The sequence below is a fragment of the Corythoichthys intestinalis genome, chromosome 15, assembly GCF_030265065.1.
Source record: "Corythoichthys intestinalis isolate RoL2023-P3 chromosome 15, ASM3026506v1, whole genome shotgun sequence".
In the NCBI taxonomy this organism is placed as follows: Eukaryota; Metazoa; Chordata; class Actinopteri; order Syngnathiformes; family Syngnathidae; genus Corythoichthys; species Corythoichthys intestinalis.
In genome coordinates, this window is record NC_080409.1 from 11,991,983 (window position 1) to 12,002,731 (window position 10,749).

A 10,749-nucleotide genomic window follows, 5' to 3' on the forward strand; every position below is an offset into this window, starting at 1 on the left:
CGTGACCCCCGTACCGAGGTATGTACTGAACCGTGACCTTTGTGTATCATCACACCCCCTATTATATATAGATATATTTTTCAATATGCAGTTGAGGCTCTGAATCTCTTGCCTATTTTTGTATGAGTTGTTTTGATTTAAAAAAAAAAAAAAAAAAAAAAATCAAACAAGGTTCATGGATACGTCATTCAAGAAAAGTTTAGGGCAAGTGACTTTTTGGTAAAAAAAAAAAAATACATACAGTATATATTAATATATACATACATATATATATATATATATATATATATATATATATATATATATATATATATATATATATATATATATATATATATATATATATATATATATATATACTATTAGTATTTTTTATTCAAGGACAACACCAACTTGGTGATGACAATGCACACTCAGCAGGGAAATACTTCAATATTTTCTCTTTTTTTTTTTTAAACATTTTTTTAAACCTGTCCTGTTCAGCTGCTTGACACGCAGAATGGAGATCTGAGTGTCCGACTTGTCTGAACAGTTTTAATGTATCACATGGGTGTATGACATACTCCCATTGCGATCATTAAACGTACCTCATTTATTCGGAGAAAGCAGCGAACAGGCGTATAGTACATTATTTTCAATCAACTGTACCCACCTGGATGCAACAAACAGTATGAAAAAAAAAGTTGCCCAAGAGTTTAGGATGATACTTGCTGCGCTAAACGAGAACGCGAATGCTATGCTAATGCCCCCAGCCACCCAGCCAATCACCATTGCGTTTGCAACGGTGTAACCATCCTCTTCCCTCATCCCCCATCCCGGTCTGTTCTCTCCCAGGAAGCTGTGACAAAATCAGACAACTCGCGCTTCACTCAACCAAACTGTAGTAAAGCGCCCCTTCACAATCTCAGTAACGGTAATGACAGTAATTAATTAGATTACTCACTACTCAAAAAAAAATACTCTTTTAGAAACGCCGTTACACTCTAACAACACTGCTAGCAAGCACCATTGACTCACGCTAGCTTAGCTTCTCCGGTCCACTGCAACTAACAAATAACTAACTAACTGCACGTAATTTGTTGAAACCTACTCCTCCGACTAATTAAACCCCCGCTAACTAAGATATATTGAATTTCCCCTTTAACTGTTTATTTCTCCGTGATTGACTGTTCTCTAGTCCTGTGTGTACCTGACCTTCATCTAGATAGAAAAAGATCCAATGTCAGCTGGGATAGGCTTCAGCTCACTCATGACTTGTGTCCTAAAGACGTCTAGCAAACCCCTAGAAAGCGGAAGGATGATTACTAGCGTATGGTGACAATTATAATTAATAAATGGTTTGGGGTGGAGGCACAATAGACAATGAGGTGGAGTGCCCTTCGAGCAGTGTTCTAGGGTTGAGTGCAGAACAGCGCTGTCAAAAGTCAAGTGTGCCCAAGCAGTGAATGAACTGCCTAATATGTGTGCGCGCTAAAACACGTCATAATCTTTTTGAAGATTTTTTTTTTTTCAAAGCACAATGACTATTTCTTTAAGTCTGTTTGAAATTGAGAACGGTAAATGGAAATGTAGCTATTAGAACACCAACGTTTTCTATATTAAAGCATTATAGCCTCTATCTCAGGGAACACTGAAATTGGCTCCGCTCGCAGTCGAATCATCCCAAATGACTCACGCCGGCTCCCACTTTGAAGTTCCTCAGCAGACTTGCGGGTCAGACCTCCTGAGGAGAGGGAGTGAAATTATCAGGGTGCGACACAAAGTGAAAGGAGAAAACTCTAGTGTCCAATCAGAGAAAGGAGGCCGAAAAAGGAGCGGAGGAAGGAGGTGAGAAGTGAGGCAGCGCGAGGATCTCCTGCGACGAGGCCAGCCCAGGGTGTTTCTCTGTGAAAAAAGCTTATTTGTGGATGAAAGTACGGCCGCCCCAGGGTCCGCTCGCACATAGGGACCAGGCCAGTGATTAAGGGGGCGCAAGGGCAGGACGGCCCTTTAATTTGTGGCTGCAGAGAAAAAAAATGGGGAGGGGGTTCACTCACTCTCTGGTGTATCTGTAGCCCAGACAATGGCGATTACCTTCCTCTTTATCTGGCGGAGAGGCGGCTTTGAGAGTGCAATCTGAGGAGCGGAGGAAATGGCACGACACAGGATTAGTGGCACAACAGGACGGTAAATTAAATGTTGGAGATGAAAGAATGAGCTTCTGACATGCATCAATAGAGAGCATTGGCTGCATTTTAATAACAGCAGCTGAGGAGAAATACCTGTAGAGATTAACGTGTGTGCGTATCGGAGAAAGAGACGTCTTGAGAGAAGGCTGGATACATAATTGTATAAATAACTTTGGACACCAGTCATCATAGTATATGCAGCAACGGTGAAAGTAAACAGGAAGAGCAAGTTTGCCATAAAGAAATGCTTTCAACCAGTCATTTAAACTGAGTCAGCAATGTTAAATGCCCTTAAATCAACAAAAGGTGTCCCGATAGCAAGACGGGGTTTACGCAGTCATTAAAATGCATTAAATAGATTTTGTCAAAAATGTTCGAGGTATTAAAATTGTGTAATTTTTCTTAATTTATTTATTTACATAATTTAGTTATCTAAATCTAATAATGACTATGCGTGTGAGTGTGGGCGCAGAAGTGATGTCAGAGAGAGGTGACGTGTTTTGAGGGCGCGTTGAGAGGGGGAGGAGGAAGAAATAAACAGAGTGTGTTTCTTCTTCTAAGAGTTACGTTCTATTAAGCCCAGGAATAGCTTTTATGTACCAATAGCTACTCTGGTTGTTAATTTGAGAGCTGAAGGTAATACACTGCAAAAACACACCTCCTTAAAGCTCGTTAAATTCTCTTGTTTACTGTGTAAATCTACAATAAATAAGTGAAATTATCTGCCAGTGCTTCAAGTACATTTTACACAATTTAGATTTCATTAAATAAGAAAAATAGGTAGACACGCTTGACAGACTTATTTTAAGCAATAAATTAGTATATTTAATCTAAAAAAAGCTTGTTTGTCAGAAATGTTCCTAATCCAAGAATGGATATTGTTCAAAACATATTTGAAAGAATTGTTTTTTTCTTGATTTAGGTATAAAATTACCAACTTTTATATGTATGGGCTTAATAAGAACAAATTGTAATACAACCCCTAGCAAAAAGTATGGAATCACCAATCTCGGATGAGCACTCACTCAAACATTTTAGTAGAACAAACTCAGATGAAAAGCATGAAAAAATAATGAATTAGTTCAAAAGTGCAACTCTTTAGCATTCAGAAAGACTAAAAGAAATGAATAAAAACATGGTGGTCAGTAAATGTTAATTTTATAGAACAAGTGCAGGGAAATATATATGGAATCACTCCATTCTGAGGAAAAAAAATATGGAATCATGAGAAACAAACAAAGAAATAACAATCAAAACACATCTCTAGTATTTAGTTGCACCATCTCTGGCTTTTATAACAGCTTGCAGTCTCTGAGGCATGGACTTGATGAGTATTCTTCCTCAATTTGGTGTCAACTCTCTTTGATCATCCTTGCAGTGGACCATTTTTTTTCAATGTCCACCACAGGTTTTCAATACGGTAGAGATCTGGGCTATTTGCAGGCCATGACATTGACTGGATGAGTCTTTCTCCAAGGAATGCTTTAACAGTTTTAGCTGTCAGATGGTACACAAGAAAGCCCACTAACAATTTGCTGAAGACATGTCAACAAAGCACATGGATTACTGGAACCATGTCCTATGGTCTGATGAGATGGACGGGCTTTCTTGTGTACCGTCTTCAGAAGAGGCTTCCTCCTGGGGTGACAGCAATGCACACCAATTTAATGTAGAGTGCGGCGTCTGGTCTGAGCACTAACAGGCTGACCCCCCACCTCTTCAATCTCTGCAGAAATGCTGACAGCACGCCTGTAACAAGCCACATGACATTTTGGAGGGAAAATGACAAGCAGTACTCAATTTGGACATTTAGGGATGTACGTAGTTTCTAAGGGGTGTACTCACTTTTGTTGCCATGGGTTTAGATAGTAATGGCTATATTTGGAGTTATTTTTAGGGGAAAATAAATTGACTATTATATAAGCTGCACACAGACCACTTTTCATTGTGTCAAAATGTCATTTTGTCAGTGTTGTCCCATGAAAAGATATACTTTATTATCTGCAGAAATGCGTGGGGTGTACTCACTTTTTTGATACACTGTATTTATTTTCTTTATATAAAGGTTAGGATCGTTGAAAGCAGGGGCCGCAGTTGGTGGATGACGAACATTTGATCTGATTGGTCGTTGACAGCAATGGGCACGGTTGGCCGATGACGAAGGTTTGATCTGATTGATCGTTGAAAGGAGGGGGTGCAGTTGTCTTGTACTGCGGGCCGAAGCTGGACCATTCTCTCGTAAGGGTGAAGGCATGGGCGCTGTATATTCTTGTACACTACATGGCGGTATGCTCCTGAAAGTTGTTTGAAGTCTGCCATTAAGCAAAAGAAGATTTTTTATGTGCTTAAAAAAACAAAGAAAAATGTATTTTAATCGTTTAATCTAACACGTACATATCTATAACTGCCGTCATTGCTCGGGAGAAAATGGCGTCGGTTCATGGATGCGCAGTAGCAATCCATTGCAATTCGGTAGCCCATCACAACTGAGTAGTGACAGCCCCTAAATCAAAATGAAGTTATACCGAAATGCCATTATACCAACTACACCATGTTAAAGAATAAAAAAATAATAATAATTTTTGTTCCTAGCTTGTAATCATTTGATTCGTGTTGCTTGGGTCCCAACTAAATGAAAAAGTGCCACTAAAAAGGTAAAAGTTTGTTTTTGCTGAAATTAGAGTCTATAGCCTGTACAAATTTTCCGATTTTACGTCCTCGTTATGCAGAAAATATTTATGTTAAATGTCATTTCTTCGTGTTTCAGGTCAAACTAAGTTTATAATACAAGGAAGAAAATGCACATATAAATATAATAGCAAATAGTGAGTACAACAGTAAAGAAAAGTTGGAAATAGATTTTCAAAGTTATGAGCACAAACCCAAACATTTTGGGAAACTAAAGTGTTCCGATGAAACAAACTAGGAAATACCACTTAGAACTTGGGAACAAAATAAGTGTAACATGGTGCTATCACAGCAAAGCTACCATTGCAATTTCTCCAGAAATGGCATTTTAAATGACAATTTAACGATGATTGGCTGGTAGCCAATCCAGTCTCACCCAAACTTATCTGGAATAGGCTCCAGCTCAGCCAGTTAACAGTATAGAAAACAGGTGCCCCAGTTTGTTAAATTCGCTTAATAAACCCTGTTGTTTTGAAATGTATATTAGGATACAATTGCATTGAATTGAATGGATGAATAGATTACTGGCAAACAAAATGATTAGAAGATCTTTAGAATTCAAAATGCACAAACGTTCTCATTAGCATCTTAGAATATGACTGACAGGTATTAGAGATTGCAGCTCCAAAAAGGAGGCAAACAACATGACAGATGGAAGGAAGAGAAGCAAAGAATGTTACATGAGTGACAAGGAATGAGAGAGTGAATGTCCAGCAATGATTCTATCAAAGAGCAGCCTTATCAAGGTTATTACCACGCGGAAGCAGCATGATGAAGAGGAGGTCCGCCTTAATCTGGGCTACAATAGCAAGCAACAACAAAGGCGTACTTACAAGCACTATCTGCTACAAATATCAAATCAGCTCCGGCTGCACCTAATCCTACTAGACAGCATTGTTGGCGCTACGAACCTGCGGTCACATGTGCACGGCCATGTTGACGAAGCAGACATACATCCGGACTCTGTTAAATTCCCACCTAAATATGTTAAAGTGAACCTCTGTTTATCATGGCTGATATGTTCTGGAAGACTATCAATTTTGTTTTATTCATCACTACATCTTAAAAATAATTGTCATAGTGAAGTACACGGCCTGCCACTGATGTATTAAACCAGGGGTGTCAAATGTATAGCCCGCGGACCGGAAGTAAGCCATGGGGTCCAATCCAGGCCCTGAGGTTGTTCTGCCTGAGAGCTTATAGCTCATTCGTAATGTTAATTCAAAATCATCATTATTTTGGCAGTAAAACCGTCCATTTGTAGTTTGTGTGACCGAGTGCGTGCAATATATTGTTGGATGCTGGTCTTTCCATGAGATGAAGCTCAAAATATGTCCACCTGTGAGTGCTTTGTGACGGCGGAGGGACTCAGCGACACCTGCTGCTCAGTAGGGAAAGAAACTAGAGTGCACGAAGTGAAGTCTCCGAACAGAAGCAGCCACAATACAAAAAAACATCAGAAATAAGCTAGATTTTTTTCCCCGCTAGTTGTTTTTAACAAAGCAAATGTTGCTAGGATGATTATGAAAGTCTCCGGTTTAACTCAGAACAACGGAATGAGAATTGAAAAATGCCTCCCGTGTGTGTTAATACGACAAGATACTGTTTCGCTCATTTCCCTGTCGATCAAAAAGGGATTCAGCCTCAAACAGATCATTCAATCATCATGTAGAGAACGCGAATGTTCGGGTCAGCCGTTCCCCTCCCAGTGCCCATAGAGCCCCAGAGACGCACCGCATCCGAGGGAGAAACACAGCGTCCACACTAGGCCTGAACGATATTGGAAAAAACTATTGCTGCGATTTTTTGGGGGGTTGCAATATATTGCGATATTATATTGCGATATTAAAAAATATATATATATATATTTTTTTTTTTTTTGCATTGGAAAAAGATGCATATTATACATATATTAGACATGTTTTTTTCAAAATGTTCCCCCTAAAATATGCTTTAAAAAATGTATATTGCTAACTTTAAAAAATGATTCACTTGCATATTTTAAATTTTTAAACAAATTACGTCACAATGAAAAATATGGCGTCTGTAAAAAAGTCACGGATATCTACCTCATAACTTTCGCTAAATTGTATTTTTTTGTTACTGTCGCATTTTCCCTGCTATGTTAGCTGATAAATACCTTATCCGAAAAAAAAGAAAAATTGGGGGGAAAAAAAACGTTTAAAAGGGTAAATATATGAAAAAGAAAATCTCGACCACTCCTTGATGTCTGCGATTTCTGCATTGCGACCCCTGTTATAGTACCATGTTTCACCTATAAAATAAAATGAAATAATCCAGCTGCGGCCAGTCACAGCTGTGTCTTGACACTCAGTGATACATGCGACATGGAGTTTTTGGATCAAAACAAGATAAGTACGTGATAATATCTTGTTAAAGTCATGGTGTCTGTAATTCTGCTCTCGCATGCTCTCACCTCCAGCTAGGGTTTTCATGTTTAAAAAACATTTCTTTTTTTTAAAAAAATGCCCTCCTGTTAAAAATTTTTCTTCCCCCAGAAAGTTGAGATTTTAAGCTTTCCAATCATGTACCACGTGCAGATCATCGAATCATTTTTAAACAAGAATAATGTACTGTAGTAGAAAAATGCTTTGCTTTATTTAATGCTTCTGTTTATCTACCTTGGCTGAAGAATCACTTCTAGTGTTTATTTCCAGGACACAACACAACAGGTGTACCAAGCATACCCATTCGTCAGAACACCGGCTGTCCCCAACGTTTCCACGCACACACATTCATTCCAGCGCACGCTTCCTTCATGCAACACGTGCTTAACAAGTTAAACGACGACTGAAAGATGCGGTGTGATTGAAGTTCGCCTCTGTGGCAAGATCAAACACAACCATCGTTAACTTCAATAAGCAAGTGCGCAGAGGAACAAAGACCTAGGAGAGGAAGGGAGGGGGAGAGGGAGGTTGTGTGAGTGTCACTAAAGCGATCAGCTCAGGACAGAGAAAGCATGGAGCGACATACATTTGTGGATTAAAAAAAATAAAACTATCGCACGTCCTTGCGATGGGACTATTGCACATGTGCACATCGCGATGGCGATGTTTAAACGATATATCGTTCAGGCCTAGTCCACACTGTCTTAAGTATTGTGCAGCTGTGCGAATGAATGAAAAGCAAGCCGCATCATAACCAGGGGTATGAAGTTAATTCTGAACAAAAATTGAGCGTGTTGTAGGGTATATTTAGTCAATGACATGAACACACAACAGTATACATTTGATCAATTATTTTTTTCTGGACATTTTGGAGGAAGCTGAGCTTCTCTCGCAGTTTTACAGCAATCGCCTCTGCATTTAAGGTATGCAAAAGCACATCTGGATAGGCCAACTTCATTTTGGAAGAAGACATTGTGGACTAACGAAACAATGATTGACTTAATTGGCGATAACAAGGGCATGCATGGTGATAAAAGAATGACAGATGAATAAATAATGCTAGCTACTGCACCGTATGACTAATTTCCCCCAATAGGCTTCACACGACTTTTCTTGGTGAACTTTGAACTTGTCAACACGGCTGCCCTCAGGACGCGTCTTCGGAAGCAGCGGCGGCTGGTGGGAGTGTCATTGTTTAAGGCGCCACTTGGCTGGAAGAGAAAAGGACACTGGCAACTTCATTATCCCACAATAACAGGGTAATTATTGTGTTTGTTAGCAACAAATCACAACACAACAGACTGCATGTCCCTGTCCTGTTTAGAGCATCTTAATTACTTCACCGCACACACACGCACACACACACACACACACACACACATGAATACCCCACTCTGCTGCTGTTATTTAGCATATAAAAGGCAAGAGCTAATTGTCTGGACTATAAATATTCGGCATGCAATTAGCGTCCTGGCCCGCCTCAGCGGTGTGTTATCACCTCGCCGTTTTGGAACGCGGTGCCATCCGCTCACTCAATTCTCCATATCGAATGGGAGTTTGATAGCGCCGCGCAATCTTTATTTGCAACAACAAATGGACAACAGGCGCCTCCCCAATAGCTCCACATAATTTGGAGGAAGAAAAAACATCAAAGACAGCTAAATTCTGGAGGCATAAAAACACTGATCATACCTGGATATAGGGAAGACACTTGCTTTTTTTTGTTTATTATTTGTTGGATTTAATCAACTTCTGTTGGATTCCCTATATCATTGATAGCAATTAAGAGTGTAACGGTATTTGTATTTGTCCTGTATCATGACAGGCCGGTGCACGCAGTTAGACCGCGAATATGTTTGAGTAGAAAAAAATAATAATAAAATCCATTTCGGAGTTAGTCCTCCTCCACTCCAGGGGGCGGTAGAGGTAATGTTCCAAAACCAACAACCAACATTACGGGAAAAAGAAGACAAACCAAAACAGACAGAAAACAAACTCACTACTAGGGGGCAGTTTATATGGCGACTGCGACACGAAGACCCAATGACTGAGTAGCGGAATGGCCTCGCGTTCATATGCAGGCATGAAAATGGGCCAGGGGTTAAAAAGGTAAGAAGGGTGTGGAGGAAATATGTTCCGGTAGGGCTGTCCCAAACGACTAATTTTCTCCCGATTAGTCAGCCGACTATTTTTACGATTAGTCGACTAATAAAAAAAAAGTTTGTTTTTTTTGTTTTTTTTAACTTATTTAGCAATGAAATTTTTGTTGATGCTTTTTAATTCACAAAAACATTTTGGAACACTTAAATTCTTTATTAAAGTACAAATAAACATATAAATAACAATAATTAATCACACATAATCCCCTTTCCAACATTATTCAAAACAATTCTTAACAAAAAAAACAAAAAAAAAAAAAGCATTATTATCATTATAGTATTCTACTATATACTGTATATTGGTATTATAATGATTATAATATTCTTTGCCAATCATATTTTTCAAAAAGGGTGTCAATTTAAAGCTATTCTTAGAGTAGAATCTGAATTGTGTTGTATTATAGTATTTACATATTATAGTATTAATTCTGAAGTATGAAGGATTAATTCCAAAAATCGTTGTTTATATGAACGTGACGTGCTTTTATTTTGAAATGTCCACCGGAAGTATTCCCTAAACCGCTAACAGCTTCACACTCCGCAAAAAATTGCTTTTCGTCATTGCTAGTGGTGTCACTCATAGATTTTTTTTTTCTTTTAATTTTTTCGTTTGCAAATGCTGTTAACCAGCGATTTTTAATGTTTGAAGACTGCCAGTGTTTTATAGCAGGCTAAAGTTGGCTGTCTTTTTTTCCCCCCATTAGTCTCAATGTGTGTGTGGCAGCATGTGTGGCGGCACGGTGGCTGAGTGGTTAGCACGTATGCCTCACAGTTCTGAGATCAAGGTTCAATCCCGGACTTCGGCCTTCCTGTGTGGAGTTTGCATGTTCTCCCCGTGCCTGTGTGGGTTTCCTCCGGGAACTCCGGTTTCCTCCCACATCCCAAAAACATGCATGGTAGGCTGATTGAACACTCTAAATTGTCCGTAGGTGTGAGTGTGCGTGAATGGTTGTGTGTCTCTTTGTGCCCTGCGATTGGCTGGCAACCAATTCAGGGTGTCCCCTGCCTACTGCCCGAAGTTAGGTGGGATAGGCTCCAGCACCTCCGCGACCCTCGTGAGGAATAAGCGGCATGGAAAATGAATGAATGAATGAATAGTCTCAATGTAGCAATGCTAACGTTTACAGTGTTTAACATACGTGTTTCCTTATTTTGTATGTCTGAACTGTAATTCTACGGCGTGTGGATTCGCAATAAACATCTGTGAAATGAACTGGAGTCTCATATGCCATCTACACGCACGCACAATTATATGCGTGCACGCACGCACACGATGATAAAACACAGCCGTGAAAATTATTGTCCTCGTTTTTATTTACTTTGTGA

At 39.3% G+C, this 10,749-nt stretch overlaps 1 long non-coding RNA gene across 2 annotated transcripts; it reads right to left on the reverse strand.

Annotated features, from left to right (window-relative positions):
• Positions 1-4,213: 4,213 nt before the first annotated feature.
• On the reverse strand, positions 4,214-5,798 carry LOC130930679 (uncharacterized). Of its 2 annotated transcripts, none has more exons than XR_009067096.1 (3): positions 5,768-5,798; positions 4,563-4,671; positions 4,214-4,480 (listed from the first exon to the last, which is right to left on the reverse strand). It is a non-coding gene; the product is annotated as an uncharacterized LOC130930679 (long non-coding RNA). The 2 variants fall into 2 exon arrangements; XR_009067095.1 differs by having other exon boundaries at positions 5,690-5,780.
• Between the last annotated feature and the right edge of the window lie 4,951 nt (positions 5,799-10,749).